Source organism: Panthera tigris, chromosome F3, assembly GCF_018350195.1.
Source record: "Panthera tigris isolate Pti1 chromosome F3, P.tigris_Pti1_mat1.1, whole genome shotgun sequence".
Lineage (NCBI taxonomy): Eukaryota > Metazoa > Chordata > Mammalia > Carnivora > Felidae > Panthera > Panthera tigris.
Genome location: NC_056678.1, coordinates 26,318,567 through 26,343,706, shown reverse-complemented (window position 1 = coordinate 26,343,706; position 25,140 = coordinate 26,318,567). Strand labels below are relative to the sequence as shown.

Here is a 25,140-nt window from a genome sequence, read left to right as displayed (position 1 = left end):
TGGGCAGTAGGGGGTGTTGCCTCCTGGGCAAGAAGACTGCTGTTTGGCTGAGGAGGGCTATTTTCAGGAGTGGGGGCAGCTGTGAATTATTATCAGTCAACACAGGTGGCAGCTAGGGGGTGGGCACATTGCCTGTAAAGAGGATCCAGGTGGGGCACTAAAAGAATACATTACGCTGACATTTAATGAGTGTATATGGTATGCTAAGTCCTTTTTCATTTACAGTCTCATTTAAACTTCAGAATAACTGTAGAAAGGAGGTATTAAGATTGTCTCCATTTTACAGTTCGGAGAAATTCATCTTGAAAGGTTAAATGATTTTCTCATGGCCACAAAATGAGGGTCTGTGTTTTCAGGTGTAATAAACTTGTAGATAAAAAGGAATGCCACGGCTTACGTATTTCTAAAATGGATGCACACAGAACCCATTTATGTCCATATCTTTGGAAGTTTAAAGTAGGGTCTCTGGAGTTAGCCGATTGAATTCAAATTCTGCATTTTAAGTGCTTTGCAATACTGTTGCCTCTTGCATACAATTGTGAATCTTATTCCCTAAATATTCTAGGTCTTGTATGTTGAGTGTGTGTGTGTGTGTGTGTGTGTGTGTGTGTGCATCAACTCAGGTACTCATAATATTCAATCGCTTGAAACACCCCATTTTCCAACTCATTTGAATAATAGGTGTTAAAAATTACGAAGAAATTCTCTGTTAAGTAATGGAAAAGCCAGAAAACAGTCTAGATATGTGATTGATAATCATATATTTAGCTTTTGGCTGTATGTTAAGCACTTTATAACCAATTTCTCATTATGAAGCAAGTACTGGTATCATATCCCATAATAAAGAAAGATAAGAAAACTGAGAATCTGGGAGATTTATTAACTTGCTTCAAATTATAGAAGTAGGAAGGGGTGGGTCTAGAACTGAACCAAAACCATCATCTGACTTCAAAACCACTATTGGATGTTAATGAGAAAATGGCACATCATAGATTCACATATAGAAAGACAATCAGTGATACAGACCTCAGTATGAGTAAAGGTAATTTTCCACCTTCTCAACTCTTTCACAAGAGCCAAATCTGAAAGCTATGAAGGAGACGGAAAATTTCAAAAAGCACTCATTCACCCAGCATATCACTGAGAAGAACACTTCTGAGACAAGAAAGAATAATCATTAATAATGACCTGCTAAAATAAAAAGTATTTTTCTAGAGGCAGTGCCCCGAGCTGACACAGGATTGAGTGGCTGACTCCACAGCTTGAGTGAAATCATCAAATCAGTTTCTCTGGCCAAGAGGAGATTGAGGTTTTGTGGCAGGGTTGGTACCTGTTACCATGGAAACCATGCCAGCCACTTGCCCTGCAAAGTGGCCTCTGCAGAATGCTTCTGAAGCTTTCTTTGTTTCCTCTCCCTATTCACACCTCCCACTTCCAATGAATAAATCACTTGCTGAGTCCCTCTATGCTCTGTTCCCTGGGATCACTCTAAAAACAAACAAACAAACAAACAAACAAACAAAAACAAAACAAAACAAAAAAAACAAGAAAAACAAAGTTGTCCCACTGTGGGCAGAAGGCCATTTCTGTGGTCCTCTCACAAGTTACTTAGCTTTTCTAAGCATCAATTTCCTCATTTGTGAGATAAGAATGACCCCCTTCCTTGGATTGTTGTGTGGGGAAATATTCATTTTATAAATAAATACATTGTATGTGCACGTGTGTGTGGGTGGGGTGGGGATGTGTACCCATCAGCCTAGGATAAAAACATTTCTGAATAAGTTCAGGTACCTTCCCCACACCTCACCCTATTAAAATGATAAAGAACTGGGGTAAGTGAATATTACTTCCCTGTTCAAAACTCACACTGGCTTTCTAGGACCTGTGAGATGAAGAACAAACCCTGCCTTTTATTCAAAACCTTCCACAGTATGGCCCCAAAGTCCCTCTCAGCCACCTTTCCCATGATACTTCACCTCTCACTTGTCACTGAACATGATGTGTATTTGCTCACTTTTATGCTTTTCTCATGCTTCTGTCTCTATTCCTCCTGCTCCCTCTCAATTTTGCCAAAATCTCATCCATCACTTTAGTCTCAGAGAGCGTGCAAATTCTATGCAAAACAAATCTCAGGAAGTTACAGAAATTGTGTGTATTCCATTCCTTCAGTGTATCTTATCATTTGTTGTGGGTGGAACTCCAACTTAAAAATGTTCCTTAATGTTACAAACTATCTATTTTAAGTATACAACTTGATGGATTTTCATGAAGTACATACACCCAAGTAACTACTTCCCCAATCAAGAATTAGAGTATTCTAGGAGTACCTGGGTGCCTCAGTTGGTTAAGTGTCACTTTGTTTCAGTTCATGTCATGAGCTCATGGTTTGTGGGTTCAAGCCCCACATCAGCTTCTGCACTGAAAGTGCAGAGCCTGGTTGGGATTCTCTCTCTCTCTCTCTCTCTCTCTCTCTCTCCGCACCCCCCTCGGTCCCTCCCCTGCTCATGTGCATTCTCTCCTCTCTCTCTCAAATAAACAACAAAAAAGATCCTTAAAAAGAAAGAAATATAATATTATAAATACTTAAGTAGCCTCCCTCACTCCCCCTCCTAATCTCTACCCTCTTCTTCAAAAGTAACTACTATCCTAATATCTAATATCATAAATGAACATTTTCCTTTTTCAAAACTTTATGAATGGAATCATACAGTATATATTCTTTTATATATATTCTTTTTGTATATGACTTCTGATCAATACCATGTTTGTAATGTTTATTCATATTGTCACATGCACAGTAGTTCATTCTTTGTCGTTAATAGAATTTAATCATGTATAGTTCACTATTTGTTTATCTACTCTATCCTTGATAGGTATTTGGGTAGTTTCTAGTGGGCTACACAGGATACATGCTGGAAAGGTATTCATCTGAGTCACATTCATCTCATCAATCTTTGGCCCAGACACCATGCAAGGTGACTGCAGAGTTGGGTACAGTGTACTGAGATGTGGGCATATACTCGTTTTTCTCCTTCACCCCCACTTTTCAGTGTTAACACAGCACAGTATGAGAACTTTCTTGAACTTGGAGCTGCAGAATTATGAGAGTCAGTAACAAAATGTCTTATGAAGTTATGTTAATGGGCCCTTAAAATAGCCAGATGGGCCCGTTAGGTTTTTTCCCCTCTAATCTTTAATAAGATGTTCAGAAATTATGAGTGCGTCCCGCAAGGAGGAGAGACCTATTTCCTTATGTTTTTCCTAAACCATTGTGATTCACAAATTACATAATTCTAGAATGTTAGACCTGAAAGGGACTTTGAGCTTATCTATTTTAATGCCCAATTTTCAAATAATTAAAAAAAAAAAAAGAAAAGGCAGCGAGTTATCAGTGTGTTTTCTAAGGAAAAGTATGTTAGGGTCAGAATGAGGTCTAACACCCAACTAGAAGAGTCCTGTTCTCCACAAGATACCATCCCGAGCCACTCAGAAGATTTTATAACAATAACATGCCAACCTCACTTCTCTAGAAACATGCAAATCTCCCCACTGATCAGTGGACGAGTATCTACTTTCCTTCTAGGCTGAGGCGGGAGTTCCACTTTGGGTTCACTTCACATATCCCTTCACCAAACACCAGTGCCTCTTTACAGAAAAGCCACCAATAGAAAATCTGAATGTACTATGCTCCGAAACCTCAGTAGAGGATATCTCATGGGGATGTGGGAGCAGACACCATCCACCACTTTCTTGAGAAGTGTTGACAGGAAAAGGGCCTGTGCAGTTTACCCTGAAGGAGCAGGGCAACAACAGCTAACCTAGACTGAGTGCTCATTATGTGCCAGCTACATCCTAATCTTTGTACGTCCATTAGGTCACTTAATTCTCACAGTTCTCAAGTAGGTACTCTTATCTCCCTTATACTGATGAAGAATCTATGGCTTAGGGAGGCTAAGTCACTTAGGTATGTTCCCACTAACTCTTATGAGGAAGACAACTTAATTTTCCCAGGGGAAAGTTGAGGGCACAAGAAACCTTCTGGAAGCTCACATGCTGTAGTTGTGAAGGGCAACAGCCACAGCTTCAGAAAGTATGTCCTCTGGTAGGGACAAAGGCTCTTGGCATAAACTCTGTATGTAGCTTTGCTATGTGTATATATATATAATGTATGTGTAGGTATATAATATACATATGTATATATGTATATAATATATGTAAGTGTATAATACATATAATAAATTTTATAAATATATGAATTTTCTGCATGTCAAGTAGCTTTTCCATATATATACATATATATATATTTTTTTTTTTTTTTTTTAGAAATATACTTTTTTTCTTTTTTGTCTGTGTGGCAAGTCTTCCATTGCCCAGACCAACTTCCTAAGAAGTGGCACACTTATTTGGTACACCCAGAGAGAAAGTGGCATGGTGAGTAAAAGTCCATGAAGCTTATAGGTAATGTTAACATTCCTTCATATCTTTTGGTAATTGAACCAATGGTGTGGGGTGTTGCTTCTGAAATACTCTGTTTTTTCATAGTATCCTATTTTCTGTAAACTGAAAGTAGGACATATGAATGACTAAGTTCATCTTGCTATAGAACCAGGGAGAGTCCCTCATAGGTATAGATTTTAGACAAAATGTTGGCTTTCTCACCCCAGCTCCTGAATGTCAGTATAGCCAACTGAATGGCTGTGGCCAGATGAGATTCCTCAAGACTGAGCCTAGAGTGGGCATTTCCTGTGGGAGGCAAAGGGGGAAGCTGGGAGCCAAAGGGATGAACTAGAAATTCAGAGTCAAGCTAGGACCAAATTATAAGATAGGATATATATACAGACAGGCCTACAGAGATAAAATAGAGGTCAAGGTGATTAAGTTGGGGTTGGACCTGGTGAAGAGTGCCAGAGGTCAGGAAATGCAAGGGCTGAGAATTCTCAGGCAATTCTCTTGAATTCAGGCTGGAATCTGCGGCTGACCCATATAAACTGACATGTGCATACTTAGGGTATGTACTGCAGCCTTCTAAGTGTTGACAATTACTACCCCACACTGCACCTGAGCATACTTCACACATTCCTCAAGCCTTGAAAGAGCCACAGAGATCCACCCTAATTCTTTACTTTCTGTCAGTGAAGAAGAACCAGTTAGGGGAAGGAGCCTACTCCTGGGAAGTCTCTTCTGTTCCCTGTGCTTCCTTGAGTAATGTAATGGGCGATCACATAAGACATTCCAGCTCTGGTCCCCCTTCCATCAAGCAGAATAATAATAATAATAAGAGCTTGAATAGATAAAATTGTTATATGCCAGGCTCATTCTGGGTGAACAAAAACATCTTCCTAGAAGCCTTCTGGACTCAGATCTTCAAACGTACTATAACTTCTGTGCTTGGGCATTGATTGAATTGATCATTCTACATCTTAGCTTCTAAGCCCTAACTTCCTGTTCATTTATTTCAGCAGTGACTGACCCTTGGGCTTTGTATTTACCTTGCTCTGTTGGGATCTCTCTCCTAGTGGTATTTGGTATTTATGACAGCTCTCCACCCCATTGCTTGCTTCATGAAATACAGTTTCAGCCATTTCTTTCTTAAGATCTCCTTTGTCCCCCACTCTCTCTTCTCTTTTTCCTCAGAATTCTTCCTGATATTTTACCTTTGTATTTCTATCTTGGTGCCAACAGAAGTAATCAGTGCAGAAAGAGCACAATTATAGTACCTGTAAGTATTTGGCACTGTGGTGAACTCAGAAGCAAATAAAGATGCCTCAAAGAACTGGCACCTAATGGAAGACGTAAGAAATATATCCCTGTGGTTGAAAAAATACAATCTAAGATGAGTGGTCATTGCTGGTAATGTTCTAAAACTCCACAAGATGAGGGGCACTGGGAGGCTTAGTCAGTTGAGTATCTAATTCTTGATTTCAGCTCAGGTCATGATCCCAGGGTCATGGGATCAAGCCTGGTGTTGGGCTCCACACTGAGCATGGAGCCTGCTTAAGATTCTCTCTACTCCCTCTGCCCCTCTCCCCTGCTCATGCTCTCCTCTCTCTCTCTCTCTCTAAAATAAAAAAATAATAAATATTAACATCCACAAGATGAAAGTAGCTTCTCAGAAAGTAGTGTCTCATTCCAAATTAAATTAAATTTAGCAAGCACATTTATTGATTATTTACTACATGAAAAGTATTCTTTCATGTAATACCTTTACATCAAAGTAATGTACAGGAAGCAAATGATCAGCAATCTGTGGATTCCATCCTCCAAGAGCTGGCCAATCATGGAAGGGACAGTCATCCATTCACACGCTTCACATTCTAGACCAGTGCTTCCAGTAGGAGTTTAATGCAATCCACATATGAAACTTTAAATTTTCTAGTAGTCAGATCAAAAAAAGTAAAAAGAGGTATAAATTAATTTCAATAATGCTTTATTTATCTAATATATTTCTAATATTATCATTTCAATATGCAATCAATATGAAATTATTGAGTATTTTCCATTCCTTTTGTCATACTAAGTTTTTGAAATCTGATGTGTATTCTGCAGGTATACCACATCTCAATGCAGATGCAAAATTTTCCTCAGAAATAACTTGATCTGTGGTTGAGTTTCATAAAATTTACAATGGAAAAAGCAGATTTATATACCCAAGTTGTTCTATCCAGACATGTTGAAGAGTTTTGCAATAACTGAGTCAACTGTCAAAACATCAAATCCCTTTAATATCTCCATTCACATTTCTAAAACTGGTTCATCTTTTATAGAAGAATTTCTTTGACTTTAAAACAAATATATTTCAGGTTCAGAATCATGTTTGTCCAAGTTAAATAAACTCACTAACTCTTGTACGATTAGTATCAAATTCCAAAGGATTTTATATAAATTGAAAGTAACTCTAAATTTATAAATATTAAACTGTTATTCAAAATTTTCTTGCAGTTTATCCAGCTAATTTATGTAATACTGCCAATCATGAATAAAACCTTATACATTTTGGTCCATATTAGAGAAAGTATACAAGTTTTAGGATTGATTTATATCACAAAAATGTTCAATTTCAACATAAATGCTTGCAGATTTATAGGTCTCATATAACTTCTCTCCCCCCCTTAGAGCTTCAAATTTAGGTGTTCCTTGAGAAACATGATAGTGAGAAATCATAAGTCAGTAACACACTGACATTTTCATCTTTGATCACTAAATATTTAGCAAGCATTACTTCTGTTTCCAAAAAATTTAGTTAATCGCACAATAAATCTTTATAAAACTCTTCTATTCAACCAAAATGAAAAGAACACAAAGTTATTAAATTTATTGTCTCCTACTTCTTTCACCATTTCATAAACCAACAATGATTCATGTTCATTTGCACATATATACTGAAAAATTTTAACTGTATCCATGATACTTCATACTGTGCTTCTGAAAACTAGGCACAAGTATTTTCAATATATATTAAAAAGGAACAAAAAAATGAGTTTCTCATTAGCAATTTTTAAAATTTGAATCAGTTGATCTTTGATGTTGTTAGAAAGTTCTCGTATGCTATGAAAAATTATTTGGTGGCTTTAACTAGAGATATTTCGCTTTTTGTAAAATACATGTTTTAGTCTTTTCTTCATAATTTTCTAACAAGATTTCTAAAACACACAACTTTTTATACCATCTCTCCATCTAAAAGTGTTCATGTGTGCAGGTGCACACAAGAATTCAAGTTGTTTTATAGCTGAACAATGTTACAAACTCAGATCTTGCTAAAAATCATTTAAGAATGTTTTGTTGGTCATTTAATCATGGTTTTCAGGCAATTAACTTCATTGATCTTCTTTTGACTATTGATCAAATTTACTATTTATTTGTTGACCATGTCCATTTTCTTATCTTTAAAATGCTTTTTATGTGACAAATAGTTTTTTGGTTTTTTTGGGTTTTGTAACAGCAAATTGCAATTCAGTGTGAAATTTGCAGCTTTCCTTCTTTCGATCTATCTTTTTTCTTTACTTTTCTGGGCATAGCACTAGCGTTTGCATTTTCATTTGACTCTACATCAGTATTACGCCCTTGTTTTAAATTTAAAAATCCATCCATCCTTATTTTTTTAATCTGGAAAAATAATTGAATTGTATTATAATTACAATAATGTGTTTCAATTTAGTTACCAGTTATAATTTACATAGGTACCACTATAACCCAAACTGCCTGCATAAAATATTCAGATAAATGCATTACATTACATTGGTGCTTAGAAAAAATATCATTCAGGGGCGCCTGGGTGGCTCCGTCGGTTAATCATCTGACTTCGGCTCAGGTCACGATCTCGCGGTTCGTGGGTTCCAGCCTCGTGTCGGGCTCTGTGCTGACAGCTAGCTCAGAGCCTGGAACCTATCTTTGGATTCTGTGTCTCCCTCTCTCTCTCTCTCTCTCTGTCCCTCCTGTGCTTTCTCTCTCTCTTTCTCTCTCTCTCTCTCAAAAATAAATAAAACGTTAAAAAAAATTAGAAAAAATATCATTCAAATGGAATCAGGAGGTTGACACTGATTAGATCAGTGATGTGTTTATGTGTAATACTAGAAATGACACACAGGCCTAACACACACACTATACTATGGTAATAAAATCTGAGACAACACAGTGGTTAAAGTGAAATATGATCCTACCAAAACAATAAATCTGTGCTTAATGGAGAAATATTTTACACTACTGCAGTTTTAAAATTAAAATTAAGCAAGTTTAAAAATTCAATTCCTCAGTTGTATTAGCCACATCTCAAGTGCTTAACAGCCACATAACTAGGTGGAAGGCAACCTCCATCAGATTCTCTACCTTTGTCTCCTCTCTTCTATCACTTTTTTTTTTCCTTTCTCCCTTTCCCAGAGGAGAAAGAATTGTTAATCCAGTTGGGTTCCAAGTCATTGACTGAACCATATTTCCTAGTTGTTGTTTCTTCCATTTATTAGTGCCATGTAGATGGTTGGGTAAATTAAACCACAGTCAGCCTTCTGGTATCTCTAGTTCCTTCTTCTTTATAGCTAAGAATCTGCCTCTTCACAGCTGACTGGTCTTAACCTCTCTCTCTGTCTCTCTCTCTCCCCCTCCCTCCCTCCCACTCCTTCTATTCAACTAAGTGGGCACATTGACTGAGGGCTTCCCTATTGGAAATATGTCCTGTCATGTTGCATTATCTTCTGTCTTTGTCATTCATACTGATATAGACTGAATGTTCATGCTCCCTCCCCAAATACATATGTTGAAATCTAATCCCCAATGTAAGGGTATTTGGAAGTGAGGCCATTGGAAAGATCATGAGGGTGGACCCCTCATGAATGGGATTAGTGCTCTTAGAGACAACAGATAGCTCCCTTGTGACATGGGAGGACACAGTGAAAAAAGGCCATCTATAATCCAGGAAGCAGGTCTTCACCAGACATCAGATCTGCTGGCACCTTGATATTAGAACTTCCAACCTTCCCAAACTGTGAGAAATAAGTTTCTGCTGTCATTCAGTCTAGAGTATTCTGTTATAGCAGCCCCAAAACACTAAGACAGACATATTCCTAAGTGCATATCCTTGGCTTGGTGGCTTTGTCTCCAGCAACATGCCATTGACTAGAAGTTGGCAAGTCCCAAGATTTGGATTTAGGGAAAGGACAGATCTACAGTGGCCTTTAGGCTTGGCCACAGGACCCTACCTAGGTCATTAGGGCATGGCACTGGAGATAATTTTAGTCAGGACTCTCTGATGCAAATGAGCAAATCCAGTGGAAAGTAGCTTAGGGGAAGAAAAAGAATTTATTGCCTTATACAATCAAACTATGGAAGGGCAGGAATGTAGCTATTTTATCCTTGGGGGTGACTATAACTGGATAAATATGCCTTCTGGACTGTCTTTTGCCCCTGCTTTCCTCAGCAAATTGGCTTCTTTCTCTCAGACCAGCATCTTCTGTAAGCTAGAATCTGAACACCTGCATCTTTCAGCTTTCCCTCTGGAGAAAAAAAAAGAATCTCTTTCCTTAATTTGTATTAAAAAAAATCCCAAAAGGGCCCCAATGGCCTAATTTAGATAATCTGATCCCCTGGGAGAGTTGGAAGGGGAAGTAGTTCCCAAAAAAACAGTAGGAGATGCTGTTAGGAGGAGAAGTGTGCCAGAGAGACAAAGAGATGTCTATTGCCAGGAATTACAAACACTAGCCCAATTTCTAATAAGTCCATTTGTATTTCTTCCCTCTGTTTAAATACTTTAGTAACTTTAGGAGGGCAATGTGATTGGGCAAAGTCAAGATCTTTTTTCTGGAATCTTGAAATTAATATCAATATTTCATCCATGCTTCTAGTACAGCTCAATAAATGAATTCAAACTTCAGAATGCTTATTTAGAATGCTTCAGGAATGTGTATTGATGCATATGATTTTTTAAAAAACACATTTTTTAAACACAATTAAAAAAAGGGGGGGGGGCGCCTGGGTGGCTCAGTTGGTTAGGTGACCAACTTTGGCTCAGGTCATGATCTCGTGGTCTGTGAGTTCGAGCCCCGTGTTGGACTCTGTGCTGACAGCTCAGAGCCTGGAGCCTGCTTTGGATTCTGTGTCTCCCCCTCTCTCTACCCCTCCCCTGCTCACACTCTTTGTCTTTCTGTCAATAATAAATAAACATTAAAAAAAAATAATAAAAAAACATAAAATGAATATGATCTGATTATTAGTGATTGAAGTGACTGAAGCTCTTTGTGTTGTAAACTAAAAGACAAAAAAATAAATCTGGCTTACAAAAAAAAAAAAATTGTGAGCTCGTGTAATTGAAAAGTCCAGGAGTAGTTTTACATTAGACATGACTACCTCCAGAGGCTCAAACAATGTTCCCAGGCTTCAGTCTCCTTCTTCCATCTCATCTCTGCTTTGCTCTGTCTTGGCTCTTTTCACAGATGGATTCTACCCCCATGATGACAATAGTGCTGCCTGAAGCTCCAGACTTATATCCTATCTTCTTAGCAAGTCACAGTGGAAAGAACCTGCATCATTTCCAAAAGTTCCAATAAACTTCCTAGAATTGGCTCTAATTGCCTCTAATGACCTAATTGCCTCTAATGAGCCTGGCAGGGGTGGCATCAACCTCACTAAAACCACCTGAACTCAGAGAAGGAACTATCAATTCCCTAGGGAAAGTCAGGGCACTTTTACCAGAAAAGGGGCCAGTGGTTTCTGGGAAAACAAAAATGATCAATCTCTGATACATAGATAATTTGAAAACTAAAAATAGTAATCCTTAATTTCCCCATTCAAATATAACTATTGTTGCTATTTTGGCAAATTTACTCCCATTATTTTTCATACATATATATATATATATATATATATATATAATTGTAATTATAATCTACTTAAAAATTTTTCTGCTTTTTCTCTCTTATCATTCTATAATACACATTTTCCATATCTTTCTATAATTTTCCTAACCATAATTTTAATGAATACATATAGATGAACTTGGATGTCAAGATTGCTTCCTTTGCTTCAAAAAATAAAAATAAACTTGCGATAAACATCATCATGCATATAGCTTTTTTCATGGTTGGATTATTTAGAACAGTTGAATTTCCAGAAGTTGGATTATTGGATCAAAAAGTATACATATATTTAAGTTCTTTGTAAATTTTGCCCGTTTCCCAAAAAGGAATGTAAGTATTCATAAAGCTATCAACAATGAATAAGTATTATACATATATAAAATGTTGTAAGTTCAAAGTACACTCCTAAAGATGCTGAAGGTAGCAGTTCCTTCAGGGGTAATAAAAATGCTTATGAAGAGGATTTTTTAACCTTTTATTCTATGTCAGTTTTTCATAAACCAGTCATATACTACTCAATTATGCAGTTGCACATTTGTTCTTTTTGGAAAAAAAATTATGCTAATTGTACAAGAACACTAAAGGATATTATTTAAGAAAGTAATATCAGTAACATGGTATTGGATTATTAGACATTTGAACTAATTCTCATTTCACTAATACCTTCTGCACAATATAGTTAATTGAACATCTGGGCAAAAATTTGCCCACAAGAACATATATCACAATGTTGTTAATAACACCAACACAATGCAGAGTTTTAGGTGTCTTTTACGTGCCTCTTCTGAGTTTTAGGTGCCTTTCTCTACGAGTTTGCTAAACATCTCAAACCTGAATATTTTAAGGCATCTCAAACTTGTGCCCAAAATGGAAATCATTCAGGAAATATCTGTTTGGTGAGTGAATGAATGAATGTTGACCAGTAAATCTACTTCACTTCCTATCATCCATTATGCTGAATAGCTTTTCATCTACCCAGTTACCCACACTAGAAACCCCGTCATCCTAGAGTCCATCTTCTTATGTACACTTTTACTTGATTAATCACGAAATTCTCTTGATTCTCTTCATCCTGTTGTCCCCACTCTCCAAGCCATTTCTATTGTCCTAGTCCACTCCATCATCATCTGTCACCTGGATTATTGATACAACCTCATTGGTCTCCTACCTCTAGTCTCAGCCTTTCTTCACCCTCCTAATGTAGTGAACTTTCTTGAATTCAGAGCCATCATGGTAGCCACTTTCCATGTCAAATTCCACAGTGGTGCACCATGCATACACAGGCTAAAATCTAATATCATCTGACCCTTGACTATCTGCCTTTGGCCCACCACTTGCACTTCACACTGTAGCTCAACTAAACTGATTGCATCCCTCTCAATCTGCACTAATCTTTCATATCTTTTTATTTTTGCATATGATTTGCATCTGCCTGCTCAGAATACTCTCTCTCTCTACTTTGTGAGTCTGATAGCAAATTTTTCCTTTTTCTTCAAAACTCATGTTAAGAAAAAGTCCTTTGAAAATATTGAAGGGGAGGTCGGGTGAGGACAGGATCAGCTATATAATTCTGATGAACAGCTCTGAGTAAAGGTGTTGGTTGAAGCTATCGGAGTGGAAGAATTCTCAGGAAAGCATGAAATGAGAGACAAACAGTGCGGGCCGTGTTAGAAGGCAGAGGAAGAAGAAAATCAAGAGGAACATAGGTGGATGCAATCTTCCATAAACCAAAAGAGGGAAGAGTTTTAAGCAGAATGAGATAGTAAAAACTTTAAATGCAGCAGAAAAATGGAGTAGGATAATGGCCTCAAAGCATGCATTGGCTTTGATATTTAAGAGGCTTTCATGTAGTCTTAGAGCACCTTCAGTGGAAGATGGGGGCAAAATATGACCAATGTGGGCTAGTTGAAGAAGAAATGGAGTCGAAACTGTAGGCTACACATTCCTTTTAAGGGCTGGAAGAAATAGATTGAAAGAGAGCCATTTGGTGGTGACTTGAGGAGTGGACAGAATAAAGGAAGGACTTTTTTTTTTTTAAGAATGACTATTAGTAAGCAGAGAGAAAGCAGCAGGGGAGGAGGGGGTGATTAAGATACAGATCTGAGACCCAGGAATATCCCTAAAGAGACTAAATGGGATGGGACCAATGGACCAGAGGGTGGGCCTCTCATACAGGAGAAAAGCACCTTAGTCTCTAAGAATGTAAGAGAAGAGAAAATGCTGGGTGTGTTTGTCAACTTCCAAGATACTGAACAAGGCCTTGCTAATGTTTGCCAAACAATCAAAAGATAAGGAGATCCCTGAGAGGATTTCTACATACTTCACAATATTAGTCCTGGCCAATTTAAGCAAGGAGTGACAAGGGTTTAGTGATATAAGTGAATATGGAAAATGAATCTTTGTGAAGGAAATGGGGAAAGGTAGTGTTAGTTTGGAAATAATGTCATGAAGATGGCGAGGGAAAGAGGGGAGAATAATACATGTGGCTAACATAAACTGAGGACAGTGTGGTCTTTGCAGCCTGCCAGACAGACCTGGGAGGAATGTTGACTCTGCCACATACTAGCTTTGATCTGAAACTAGTTTCTTAACCTTCTCTGAGCCTGAATTTCTTCTTCCAAAAATAGAGTTAAAAATGCTTGCCTCTTGGGATTGGAATGGGGATTGGAGATAATATATTTTAAAAGGTGCAAAATATTTACTTTTTCTCATCTTCCATTTCCTCATTTCCCGGAAATATCACCTAGAGATATTTATTAACTATATAATAAAAATCTTCATTAAGGTATGTGCTGGAGAAGCTTTTTTAAAAGACATATGCATAGATAAATTTCTTAAATGCACAAATAGATTAAGATGGTTTACTTAAACATAGTACAAAAAATTAATAGGGTGAGGCAAGAAGGGAGCGAAAAGTAGAACTTATAGCTTGTGATTATAAAAGTATTAGAAACATTCTTTTTAAAGATAGTGTTGGTAGAGAAATCAATCAGTAGATAGATGATGATGATAGATAGATAGATAGATAGATAATGACAGACAGACAGATATCATCCATAGGAAATAGTGTAGAGTGAGAAGAGAGAGCCACTTTTCTGGTGTATATCAACATTTTATGTTATATCATTTTATCATCATAAAGTAGGATCAAAAATTGATTCATCTCAGTATAAGCAAAAGAACATGGATTTGGGAAAAAGGCAACCATGGGTTTGAATATTCACTCTGTCTCAGACTATCTGGGTGATCTTGGACAAGTGAAAACTTCCTTAAAAGTCTCAGTATATTAGTTTCCTAGGCCATAAGAACATACCAAAAATTGGGTGGCATAAAAAGAACAGAAATTTATTGTCTCATAATTCTGGAGGCTAGAAGTTCAAAACTAAGATTTCAGCAGGGTCAAGCTTTCCTGAAGGCCCCAAGGAAAGATCTGTTCCAAGCCTTCTTCTAACTTCTAGTAGCCCCAGGTGTCCCTTGGCTTGTAGAAGCATCATTCCAATTGTCTGTCTTCATGTGGCATTATCCTTGTCTCTGTGTCTTCACATAGTTGTCTTCTTATAAAGACATCAGTCATGTTGCATTAGGAGCCCACTCTACTCCAGTATGGCTTCAGCTTAACTTAAATCATTACAGCTGCAATAACCCTATTCCCAAATATAAAATTATATTCTAAGGTAACAAGGGTTAAGACTTCAACATATCATTGGGGGGGGGGAGCATAATGCAAAGCATAGCATTTATTATCTTCATTCTTTAGGTGGGAATAAAAGTACCCTCCTTTCAAGGTTGTTATGATAATCCTGTGTGAATATATATATTAAAAAAACCTAGCACAATATCTGACACACAGTATATGAGAAAAATAAAGAAGAATAAAAGCCAGATATCAAAATGATAACTTTGGTTGTTACCATTTGATTCCTTGTTATTTGCCAAGAGCTTTTGGTGGAGAGGTCTTACCAGGTTCTGTGATCCTTTAATATTGCATTCGCAGGTGACCTTGATTCAATATTTACTAGACACTTACTATATATTTGGCATTGTACCAGGCACAAAGATACTTAGGGGGAGGGGACTTGAGGCCACTTCTGTGATTTTCTAAGGTTGTTTGTACTACAAAGCCAACTCCTTATCCCAAAGCAGCACTCAAATCTACAAATTATGATGTAGAAAAGGGGTCAGCAAACTATGAGCCATGGGCCCCAAATTTGAGCCCATGTGTTTGTAAATAAAGTTTTATTGAAAGACAGCCATGTCTATTTGTTTATGTATGGTCAATGGCTACTTTTGTGTTACTTTAGAGAGTTGAGTAGCTGTGACAGAGTTAGGCCCACAAAGCCTAAAATATTTAGTAATCTAATCCTTTATGTAAATGGTATATTTCTCAAAGTTCAGGCCTTGGCTGATACTCTTCTTGGTCCACAAGCCTATTAATTTTCAGAGCTTCAAGTTCATCTATAGTTTGGGCCCTGGCAACTTTGATTTTTCTGGTTTTGAGGCTCAAAACATTGAGTTCATTCATTCATTTGATCATTCAAATGGATCCTTTGTGATGCAGTCTAAGCAAAAGAAAACCTGAAAAAGATGGTGTCCATATCCTCAAGGAATTTATAATCTGGGAAGGCAATCAAGTCTCTACACAAATGAGAATCACTAAAGGGAGTAGATAATAGCTATAGATAATGGCTTTAAAAGTGGTGAAGGCATGGAGAAGAGAGAAAGAGATAACTTTTATGATCACTATCCATCTAGTTGCTGATGCCAGAAATCAGTCATCCTGGACTCTTCATCTTCAATTACCTGCCACTCCAACCAAGTTTTGTTAATTCTATGTCCAAAGTATCTCTCAAATCCATCTGTATCTCTTCATCCCCACTGCTACCATCCTAGTTCACATTACTGGATCAACACCAACCTACCAACTGATTTCCTTCCTTTAGTCTTGCCTTTCAATACATTCTCCACACCATCATCAGAGTGATCTTGGTAAATTTTAGATCTAATCATGACACTTTGCTACTTCAAAAACCTCTGATAGCTTTTTGTTAGGATAAAGTGTAGTTCGTGTCTTATAGAGTTCTCCAGAAACTGATTTCTGGTTTCCTGTCCACCTCCATTTTTTTCTTGCTGGACTATCCCATGTTCCACCCAAACTGGTGTTTTGAGTGTTTGGAACTTATTGTGATCTCTCTCAACAGAAGCATTCCCTCATACTGTTTCTCTTACTGGAGCTCTGTCCCCTCTTCTCTCTCCTCAGTTCCTTACCTCCTTTTGCCCAGCTAGCTTCTTCATTCTTCAGGTCTCACATCAAATGATGGTTCCTACAGGAACCTTCCCTAACTTACTAGTCTAGCAAGATTGTAGTAGTCCCTCCTTATCTCTGCAGGATACGTTCCAAAACTCCTGGTGGATTCCTGAAGCCATAGGTAGTACTGGACCCTGTATATACTGTTCCCCCCCCCCCCATACATGCATACCTATTGTAAAGTTCAATTTATAAATTAGTCACAGTAAGAATTTAACAACTCATAATAAATTAGAATAATTATAATAATACACCGTAATAAAATATATGAATATTATTCTCACTCTCAAAATATTTTTTTGCACTCTACTCACCCTTCTTCCTGTGGTGATGCACAAAGTGAGGTGAATGAGGTAGGCATTGTGACCTAGCATTAAGCTACTATGCCCTTCTGATGATAGGTCAGAAAATGGATCATCTGCCTCTGGACTGTGGTTGAGAGCAGGTAACTGAAACCAAAAGTAAGGGGGGACTATTGTACTTGATATTTACTGAGAGCCTCCAGCACTTTCCTTATGTAACAGCTACTCCCTTGTTTACTTCTCTCCTCTTGCGCTAAGTACTGAAGTTGGGAAAAACATGTTCCCTCTACTCCTCACCCCATCTCCCCACACCCAACTCACACCCAACCCCCTCCCCTCTCAGACTTGGCATCAACAGGCGCTCAATAAATGTTCCTTGGATGAAAGGGCAGGTAACTTTCCACTAGCTCACTTTTCTCTGTTGCAGACTGTAGGTGGGTCTCAGTGCTGGGGCAAGAAGGGGAACGAGAGAGTGGGCGTGCCTTAGAGGAAGAAGATTCGAAGCCTGGTTGGCTGGGAGGCTTATCTGTCAGGACCAGGGGCGGGGCCAAGAACACTGTCTATTGGCTCCGTGGGGATGGGCGGAGTAGAAATGGCTGTCCTTGCTGGGCAGAGAGAGCCAGTGAGCTGGAATGAGAGAGGCACGGCCTGCAGGGGTGGGCAGGGGCTGCACCTGGAGCGTAGCTAAGTGACATCCTCCTTGGGTGGCTCAGGTGTCAGGTGCAGAATAAGTTGTTAATTGGGAAGCCGAATTCGTGGAGTCAATGCAGGGACAGGAGGGAAGATAATTCTTCATGAGCAGGGAGAAAGAAACCTTTCAGAAGCCAGGACTCCATTATTACACTTAACTTTTCTTTCTCTGTTCCCTCATCCCACCCTGCCACATCATCTAGTCCTTGATTTATTCAGGAAACCTCCTAAACAACTTAGAAGCAGTCCACTGATGCCAAAGAATGATACACCACAGCTTGGATGGTAATGCTACCAGTTAGAGATGTATAGTTGATTATAATTTCTTCAAGTATTAGTTCGAACTAGGGTGATTTTTTTCACCCTTGCAGATGCACGAATACTGTTATTAATAAATACAAAGTATATAGAAGCAAAAGTTGTGGAAGAGGAAGAATTAGATGAGTATCTAACAATTACCCAGCATTTTATTTTCTTTGAAAGAACTAATGATACCTGCCTCCTCTTGCATTAGTTAGGTTGCTGTTTAAGATGCTTTTAAAATTGTCAAAATACATCTGAGATGAGGTCTCCACATCCTCAGTTGAAAATTGGGGAAACTAGAATAGTGTACCTTTGAAAAAAAGCACACCTAAGCAAGATAATAAAATATGTAGGTGGATAGAAAGCCAGCAGCTTTCTTCATAAGATTCTAAACCAGAACTGAAGAAAGACCATCTGCCATCTCATCTGTGTCCACCTTTTTAGAGTCATCTCTGATTTATTCATTCTGCATTCTAGCCAGGCCAAACTATACAGTTTCTCCAGACTCATCTCATTTTCTTCTATTTCCTATACTGCTTCTTCACTATTTTTGCCTCAAAATTCAGCAAATATATCACCTCACCTAGAAAATTCCAGTATCTCTTTTCTCCAAGTACAGGAGTTTCCTCTACCACCATAGTGCTCTGTGATACTTATCTCTGATGGTGCTTGTCACATTGTGATGTAATTTTTCTTACCAGTTTCTGTACCGGATTGCTAGGGCAGTATCTTTATCTTGGTATTCCTATGTCTGGCTCAGTATCAGTGGATATTGTGTAGATATTGGATGGACGAATGGATGGACAGATGATGGATGGACGTACAGGTGAAGGGATAGCTAGAAGGATGGACATACATGTGGGAGTGAAGGGATAGATAAACAAATGAATAGATTGATGTTTGTACTAAGAGATATATAGGTGAGTAGATAGAAATAAAACTGGTTTAGAGACTGAATCTTGATGGATGCTCTGGTTGGGAAAGACTGAAAGGATCTTGATACCAGCTCAAGTAGATTGATGAAAAGGAAAGGGGAGGTAGTTGAGAATGGTTCAGTGAAATCATTCTTTCTATTGGAAAAAATATTGATAAAACATGTACTAAAGTTAATAAATGCCACATTGTAAGGAGCAGATAATACCAGTTTGATATCCTTAGTGTTTAAAATGCAAAATTCTAACATTTCCCTTCCCCTTTCATCTCCATTTCTTTTTTAATCTCTAGTGTAAATATTATTAAACAGTCAATTGGAATATCCAGTAAGGAAACCCACATTAGTGTGATTATTTTTGAAAGATATCTAAAGTCTTTTTTTTGTTGTTGCTGTTGTTAACTAAACCAATTGACTTCTGTGCCTCTAATCCCTGAAAGCAATCATTTTAATAGCAACAACCCTTTTTCTCTAATAATGCCTGACATGCATAGAGCTTTATAAAATTTAGAAATATTTGTATGTACAATGTCATATCAATAACTCTGTGTGGTTACTTGAAATTGTTCATATTTTATAGATGAAGAAACTGAGACTCAAAGAAATTAGGTCTTATAGCCACATGGGCTAGTGTAATAGATGGAACTAATGTTCACAATTCTTTACTCCCTTCTGATTTTCCACTACAAAGTAACTTTGCAGTGTCTCCCAGAAAAATCAGTACAGTATTCATCTCTGACATACTGGCTTTGGTCTTGGCCATGTATTTGTTAGCCAATGGATTGTTAATGATCATGACATGAGCAGAGACCTTAAGTCTGTGTGGCTTACCTTGACCTCTTATGTTTCCGCTGTTGCCATAATAACATATTCTGGATAGCTGTTAATCCCAGAAAAAGATATCTGGAGGGGACCAATCCTATCCTAGCTTGGACCCAAACCTAACTGGACCCAGGTGAGTCCAGCTTGGCCCAACCACATACATGTAAGATCAACTAAACCCAAGCCAACCTGCAGATTTATGAGAAAAGAAAATAAATACTTAAACACAATCTTACCATATGATCCAGCGATCATTCTCATAGGTATTTACCCAAATGAGTTGAAAACTCATGTCTACAGAAATGTTTATAGCAGATTTATTCATAATTACCCCCAAACCAGCATCAAGCAAAATGTTCTTCAGTAAGTTAATTGATTAACAAACTCTGGTAATCAATACAATGGAATATTATTCAGTGATAAAAGGAAATGAGCTATCAAGCCAAGAAAAGACATGGAGGAGCCTTAAAGACATACTGCTAGGGGCGCCTGGGTGGCTAGGTCGGTTAAGTGTCCGACTTCAGCTCAGGTCACGATGTCAAGGCTCCTGAGTTCCAGCCCCGCCTTGGGCTCTGTGCTGACAGCTCAGAGCCTGGAGCCGGATTCGGATTCTGTGTCTCCGTCTCTCTCTCTGTCCCTCCCCAGTTCGTGCTCTGTCTCTTTCTCTCTCTCAAAAATAAACAAACATTTAAAAAAATAAAAAAATGCATATTGCTAAGTGGAATAAGCCAATTTGAAAAAGCTACATACATACTGTATGATTCCAACTGTATGATGTCTAGAAAAGGCAAAACTATAGAGACAGTAAAAATATTAGTGGTTGCCAGAGATTCAGGGGGAGGCGTCAGGGATGAATATATTGAGCCTGAGATTTTCAAGTCAATGAAACTATTCTGTATGATACTAAAGCCCTGGATATACTATGACATTATGCATTTGTTAAAACCCATGAGACTGTACAACACAAAAAAATGAATGCTAATGTAACTATGGACCTCAGTTAATAATAATGTATCAATATTAGCTCAACACTTGTAACCAATGTGCCATGCTAGAATGCAAGATGATAATAATAATAAAGCATGTACTCCAGGCCCTGCTATCTTAGTCATTTACATTTTTTTCCTGGACCCTATAGAATAATTTGTGATTCTTTCATAAATTTTGAAAGACACAATACAGAAAAATTCATTCCTCAGCAAACATTTTTTGAACATGTTTCCTTAATTATAGAAGTGCTAGCACACAGAAGTTCAATAAATTTCTGATGAAACTTTAAACTTACATTACTTTGCAATAGACTGTATTTTTGCTCAAAATATTCATTGCCTCTTCCATGGGCCCCTGCCTATGGGAGGATGAAATGTCTGTGCTCATTGTAGCAGGTATGGCCATGTGACTTTCTTTGATCATTGAAATATAACTGGAAATGATAGTCCTGCTTCTGAATGGAAACTTTAATAGCCATTCCATAGTCAGTCACCACCAGTTTCTTTTTCCTTCTGACATGAGACTATTATGTTTCAAATGAGGGCTGCTTTTTCATCATGGGTTCTACATTGAAGAAGATATTGAATCAATCCTGACCCCACTATAGATGAAAAACAAACCTTTGTTATAAGCCACTAAGATTTTGAGATCATTATTGCCACATAGTCTGAACCAAGGGAAGAACCACTAATTATAGTTTCTTCACATTTTTTAGATTAAAAAACACTTAAAAGTTATTTTTCCTTTTTTTAATGTTTTTTATTTTTGAGACAGAGAGATAGAGTGTGAGCAGGGGAGGGGAAGAGGGAGAGGGAGACAATCTGAAGCAGGCTCCAGGCTCTGAGCTGTCAGCACAGAGCCCGATGTGGGGCTCGAACCCGCGAACCGCGAGATCATGACCTGAGCCAAAGTTGGATGCTCAACCAACTGAGCCACCCAGGCACCTCTTAAAAGTTATTTTTCTAACTTTAATATTATGGGCAGGATTTTACAAGTTAAGAGATAATCAAAATAGGGTTTATAAATAAACGTCATTTGTGCACTAAACAGTAAAGAAGTGTCCAAACTTCTAGTTGACAACTTAATATGTATTGTGTGGTTAATAAAATACTATTTGATTTAAACTGATGTGTACTATATGTTTTAACATTTTACAATACTTGCTTTTTAAAATTTTTTTAAATGTTTATTTTTGAGAAAGAGAGAGAGAGACAGAGCATGAGCAAGGGGAAGGAGAGGCAGAAAGAGAGGAATACACAGAATCTGAAGTAGCTACAGGCTCTGAACTGTCAGCACAGAGCTTGACACAGGGCTCAAACCTACAGACTGTGAGATCATGACCTGAGCCGAAGTCGGACACTCAACCTATGAGCCACCCAGACACCCCTACAATACTTGCTTTATTCATATATCTTAACCATGTATTCACCCAACAATCCACATGACTTTTTAAAGTATTTTAAAGTAAGCGGCAGGCATCAGTGCACTTCACCCCTAAACACTGCAGCATGTATATCACTAACTGGGGTTATATCTTCTTAAGATTTTTTTCTTTTGAAGTAAAATTTATATGTAATGTATAAATTGAAGTGTATCACTCAGTGATTTTTGTGAAACACATATTCTTATGCAATCCAAATATCAATCAAGACATAGAGCATGGCCATCACCCAACAAAGGTTTCACTGTTTATTTTCAGCCCACAGATTTGGTGTGTGTATGTGCTTTTGAATGTTGCATATATTTTTATTCTCAAGTATATGAACTTTATATATTTCAGGAGAGATTTAAACATATTCCTAGAACTCAAACCGATACGTCATGTTTACATAGCTCTTTAGGTCTTAGGAATGATATACTTTAAAAGGAACTGGGTTCTGAAACATAAAACTTTAAGCATCTGATAACTTGAGGATTTTTTTCTGGGCCCTTATTATTCTTTCTCTGCCTTTGCTTTCTGGATAATTTTGTTTCTGTAATGATCATCCGTCAGAGGGAATGTCCCTATCACATCAAGTAGTATCATCATCATTTGTACACAATTGAAACTTTGGCAATCTATGTTCTACAAAAGACATTGGTGGTGCTGGGATATATTTTTCTGATGCTAATCACAACACAGTTAGGTGGGTTTAGAGTGGCCGGGACTGAGACTGGTTAGTAAAAGAAGGATAACCACAAATAAGAGAGAAATATAATGGTTTATACTACATGCTTTGTGGCTGTACACACGTGACAGACTAAAATAATGAGCAGAAACAGCATCAGTAGATAAGCTGAGCCAGCATCAAAAGACAAGGGAAATATAAGAAAAAATATAGGGTTATTTTTTTATTAAAAAAATTATTCTGGGGGGGGGGGAGAGGAGCATAGGGAGAGAGAGAATCCTTTTTTTTTTTATTAAAAAAAGTTTTTAATGTTTATTTATTTTTGAGAGACAGAGAGATAGAGCACGAGCAGGTGAGGAGCAGAGAGGGAGACACAGAATCCGAAGCAGGCTCCAGGCCCCGAGCTGTCAGCACAGAGCCTGACGTGGGGCTCGAACTCACAGACTGCGAGATCATGACCCAAGCTGAAGTCGGACGCTTAACCAACTGAGCCATCCAGGCATCCCAGATAATCTTTCTTTTTTCTTTTTTTAATGTTTACTTATTTTTGAGAGAGAGGGAGCACAGAGCTCAAACTCATGAACCATGAGATCATGACCTGAGCTGAAGTCAGATGCTTAACCCCCTGAGCCACCCAGGCACCCCAAGAGAGAAAAATCTTAGGCAGGCTCCACACTCAGCAGCGAGCCCAACTTGGAGCTTTATCCCATGACTCTGGATCATGACCTGAGCCAAAACCAAGAGTTGGTCACTAAACTGATTGAGCCACCCAGGCATCCCAAATATAGGGTTATTTTTATGTGACCTGAAATGTGGCCTTAATTTCCTTCTACTGTTTCCCTGTCCCCATCCTTTATGTGGCCTTAGTAGCCTAAGATAACATATGCCCATGATGCAAAAATAAACATAGTGGAATAGTAGTCTGGTTATATCTTTATTATATAATATGGATGTAAAATGTTCATTTCTAAAATCTGGAGATTTGAGAGATTATTAATACTGTGTGCATACAAAGAGAGGTTGCTATTAATGGAAATTAGAACAGTGAAAAATGATTTCTACTTATTAAATTCACATAGAAATATCATTCCAGTTATCATTGTCAAGGCATTTATCTTTCAGGAATAGGCACCAAAATTTAAAATATTGAAATATTATTTTATAGAAATTATTAATTAATTGAACTAATACACATCCTTTTATCCAGGGGATTCTTTTAAAAGAATTTTTTTCTTAATGTTTTTATTTATTTTTGAAACAGAGAGAGACAGAGCATGAGCAGGGGAGGGGCAGAGAGAGAGGGAGACACAGAATCTGAAGCAGGCTCCAGGCTCTGAGCCATCAGCACAGAGCCCGATGCGGGGCTCGAACTCACAGAGTGTGAGATCATGACCTGAGCCAAAGTCGGACGCTCAACCGACTGAGCCACCCAGGCACCCCATCCAGGGGATTCTTAATAAAACCAAGTTTGGGTAGAATGGAATTGATAGGTATGTATAAATCCTGCTTACCACAGAGAGAAGGAATTCATGACTGAATGAAGGTATCTCACCACATTTTATTCTTAATTACTTAATAACGATCTTCCTTACCTATAATTTAAAAGGTCAGAAATAGAAGAATTATGAACGAGGTTACAGGCAACATGGACAATTTATAAAATCATCTAATGGAGATTTAATGTATAGCATAGTGAATATAGTTAATACTGTATTGTATGCTTGAAAGTTGCTAAGAGAACAAATGTTAAAAGTTCTTACCACACACACCAAAAAAGGTAACTATTTGAGGTAATAGGTGGGTTAATTAACCTTATTGTGGTAATAATTTGGCAATATATACATATATCAAATCATCACATCGTACACCGTAAACTTACTCAAAGTTATATGTCAACTATTTCTCAAATCTTGAAAATAATATGAAGAAGAATAAAAAAACAGAATCTGGGAAAACAAAGAAACAAATTATCTAAGACCTTTTTACTATATGTTCTCTGAAGCTTCCTTTCATCCCAACTGACTCTCTGTGTGCCTTGTTGCTGAAATATTCCTTGGACTTGGCATGTGAAGCTTAGCTTAGACACAAGTTACTAGAGGTTATAACTATAATAAAATTATTCTCTCCAGCCCCTACTTATCTCCAACCCCATCACTGAAAATTAACTGTATCCCTGGCATTTATTGAAATATAGAAATATGTTTGTTTTATAATTAGAAATGGATTTAGTGGAAACATGATTGTTCTCTTTAGATATCTGAAGAGTTGTCATTTCTAAGATGAATTTCTTATATCTCCTTGAGACAAAATTAAGAGTAGACATAACTGTAGGCCAATTTGGGGCTCA

At 37.7% G+C, this 25,140-nt stretch overlaps 2 long non-coding RNA genes across 3 annotated transcripts in view; one reads left to right on the top strand and one right to left on the bottom strand.

The window, feature by feature from the left end:
* Positions 1-6,180: 6,180 nt before the first annotated feature.
* On the bottom strand, positions 6,181-17,855 carry LOC122235989. 2 transcript variants are annotated; one of them, XR_006214188.1, is made up of 3 exons: positions 17,623-17,855; positions 16,962-17,096; positions 6,181-6,372 (listed from the first exon to the last, which is right to left on the bottom strand). It is a non-coding gene; the product is annotated as an uncharacterized LOC122235989 (long non-coding RNA). The 2 variants fall into 2 exon arrangements; XR_006214187.1 differs by lacking the exon at positions 17,623-17,855 and adding an exon at positions 17,362-17,439.
* The window catches only part of LOC122235988, a 21,903-nt gene continuing 13,831 nt past the window's right edge, over positions 17,069-25,140 (top strand). Inside the window, exon 1 of the long non-coding RNA XR_006214186.1 lies at positions 17,069-17,092. This is a non-coding gene — a long non-coding RNA (uncharacterized LOC122235988). The remainder of the gene's footprint in view (positions 17,093-25,140) is intronic.